Source organism: Thamnophis elegans, chromosome 12, assembly GCF_009769535.1.
Source record: "Thamnophis elegans isolate rThaEle1 chromosome 12, rThaEle1.pri, whole genome shotgun sequence".
Classification (NCBI taxonomy): Eukaryota; Metazoa; Chordata; class Lepidosauria; order Squamata; family Colubridae; genus Thamnophis; species Thamnophis elegans.
Window position 1 is genome coordinate 33,277,650 of NC_045552.1, and position 3,063 is coordinate 33,280,712.

Consider the following 3,063-nt stretch of genomic DNA (forward strand, 5'->3'; position numbering starts at 1 on the left):
GGGCACAGCCTCAGGGGCAAAGCAGCCATGAGGTAACCATGCTCACGAGCAGCTGCCTGGCAAATCCCCTCTCCAGCCAGGCAGAGCACATTCACTGACCTAGGGGTTATCACTAAGGCGCCAAGCCGTGTGGCGCTCTGCCCACCCCCCAGCTCCCGCAGCTTGGCACATTCGGGATACCCCCTAGGTCAGTGCATGGAGCTCTTCCCGGCTGGAGAGGGGGGTTGTGCGAGCGCCTGTTCTGCCCCCAGCCTCACCAAGCCCTTGCGCAGCTCTACCAGGGTGCTGCCGCCACCGCCGGCACCACGCTCCGAGCATAACTTCCAAACTCCAAGTCTTCCTGACGAGTCTTCCAGCATCGGCCGCTCTAGGAGTGCTCTCAATGGTGAGCCGGCTGCCAGACAGAGAGTCTTCTGGACAGAGAGTCTTCCAGCAGCTGGCCCACCATAGAGAGCATTCCAAGAGCGGCCAATGCTGGAAGACTCGGCAGTGGAGTTTTGGAGTTTGGAAGTTATGCTTGGAGCATGGCGGCGGTGGCGGCAGGCGGCAGTGGTGCCCTGGGAGAGTTGCGCAAAGACTTGGTGAGGCTGGGGGGCAGACAGAGCACCATGTGGCTTGGTGCCTTAGTGATACCCCCTAAGTCAGTGAATGCGCTCTGCCCAGCTGGAGAGGGGATTTGCCGGGCAGCTGCTCGTGAGCATGGTCACCTCATGACTGCTTCACCCCTGAGGCTGTGCTATTTGGGAGCCCGCTTGCAAGGGAGCAGCTGCCTGGCAACTCCCCCCTCTGGCCAGGCAGAATGCCACTTCCCAATCTAGCGGTATCCTGAAGGTGGCAAGCAACGTGAGCACCTTTCCCACCCCTCCCGGCTCCCGCGGCTTGGCACCTTTGGGATACCGCTAGGTCGGTGAGCAGTGCTCTGCCTGGCCGGAGGGGGGTGTTGTCCAGGGGGTTTATTTTCGGGGGTGGGCTTATATTTTTGCCGTGAAAAATGTTGCAAGGCGTTAGTTTCGGGACAGGTCGTATTTTCGGGGAAACACGGTAGGAAAATTTATATAGCTGCCCAACTCACTCACTGTGATCCCACGCAGGTTACAGAAATAAAACTCCAAACCCAAATCCAAAAAATGCCCACAGTGAGAAAGGTGTTCTATTTTTTCCAGTTGCCTTTTGAAAAAGCATCTTTGGGAGAACTGTGACCTGGATGACTGATAATCTCCATAGACATCCCACAGTGATAATAATCAAGTGTTTGATGGGCTCCATGTCACCCCAGGACACACAGGCCCACTGGTCAAACCATGTCTTTAGAGCCTTTCATAAGTGCCAAAGTGGAGGCCAATCTTATTTCTGCAGGGAGGATGTTCCACAAGGAGGGAACCACCAGGGAGAAGAGCCTCCCTCTTGGTCCACCAGATGGACCTCCTTAAGAGAGAGGACATCCCCCTGCCTCCCCACTCTGGTGATTCAGGTAGATACAAGTGGAAAAAGAGGGTCTTCAAATAAACTCAGGTTTAAAGGTGACAACTAGCACCTTCAATTTGTGTCAATTTCAGTGTCAAAGGAAGAACATCTAAACTTTCACGACAAATAGTTCTTCTTTCTTGCAAAAAGAGAAGATGCTGACTGCTTCCTAGAACGTAAGTAAATGACTGGGGGATAAAAGCTTATAATTACTTTCTAGTCTTTCCATAGAAATAACTACAAGTTTTTTTCCTCAGAATTCCTGCTGATGAATAATAAGGTTGAAGAAGGAAAATAATCTGCTTTTGTTTTTGGAAAAGAAAACTAATTCCAAGTGAAGGAGGTATTGAAAAATTGTGTTTTGCTAATATTGACATGTTTGTGGCCATTGACCATAGAATCAATTGCAAGACAACTGAGAACTTCATTCAATTTCCAACAGTAGCATTCATATTTTTCTGCATCATTCGTGCTTAAGCCCTGAATTCCAAGTTTGCTTAAATTAGCGCGTGCTGATGATAGAAGATTTTCAAAATGTTTCTTTCTTTACCCAAAGAGGCTTTGTTTTTAATGTCTTGCTGTCAAGGTGTTTGAGAATTTGTTGGAGGTTTTACTTATTTATTTTGGGGGACACAATGTTTTTAAATATTCCATTTAGAGTGCCTGGAGGTATTCTTCTTGTTCTGGAGCCTCCTATCTCCAATTTTAAAAAAGTAGGGAGAGGCTGCCAAACACAAGATCCTTTTGGGATCTATGGGACATTGAACAGGTTTTCCTACCAATTCATACCTTCATCAGTGCAAGGTCGCTATGGGGTTTTTTGGGGAGTGGTGGTGGTTGGTGTAAAGAAAAATAAAATGTGGATTAAAATATAAAAATAAGACGTGGCATAAGGGACAGATAAAAAGCCTGTTTGTAAGAAGACAGGGAAATATCATCAGCCTTCAACCATAGAAGTCCAGTAAATGTTCCAGTAAATGTCCTTATGTCAAAAGCCCCAAACCACAAGGTTCAGCTTGACACGTAGTCAGTATCTATGGCCCAAGACAAAAGGAGAAGTAAGACAATATCTACTTATAAGGCTTCTTTCCTCAAGGTAACCAATAAGAAATGAGTTAAGTGTTTCTGTGTCATGCTGCCTTTGAGAATGTATAAGAATGTGTGCTTCAACGATGAAGTTTGTTCAGAACTTGCAATACTAGCCTTGGGCTAGTTTTCTGAACCTGGCTGCCAATAAACTTCTCCTGCATCCCGAGACATCTAAGTCTGTCATTTTCTGCAACAGGTGAGAAGGCCACCCAAAAAAAATTTTTTTCCAAGACATTTGTAAATTTCTTGGTCTTTTTTATTGGTTCTTTTTGGGCTGCATTGAGCCTTTTTATCCTGTTTGTTGATAAATTTAGTGTTTGAACTTTTAATGCTCAATGCTTTTAATTTTAATAATTTTACACTGTTATTTATGACATTGTAAGATGCCCAGAATCTCTTAATAGTAAGATGGGCAGCATATAAATTTAATAAAATACAATATTAAAATAATAAACAAAATAAAGCAAATTCTCTGTTATTAAATGGAATGAGAACTAGTAAAGAAAAATA

The 3,063-nt window shown here is 45.3% G+C and overlaps 1 long non-coding RNA gene across 1 annotated transcript; it reads left to right on the forward strand.

Moving 5' to 3' along the window:
- The first annotated feature begins 482 nt into the window (after positions 1-482).
- On the forward strand, positions 483-2,515 carry LOC116515162. Its single transcript, XR_004256212.1, has 3 exons — positions 483-581; positions 1,557-1,640; positions 1,722-2,515. It is a non-coding gene; the product is annotated as an uncharacterized LOC116515162 (long non-coding RNA).
- The last annotated feature ends 548 nt before the right edge of the window (positions 2,516-3,063 follow it).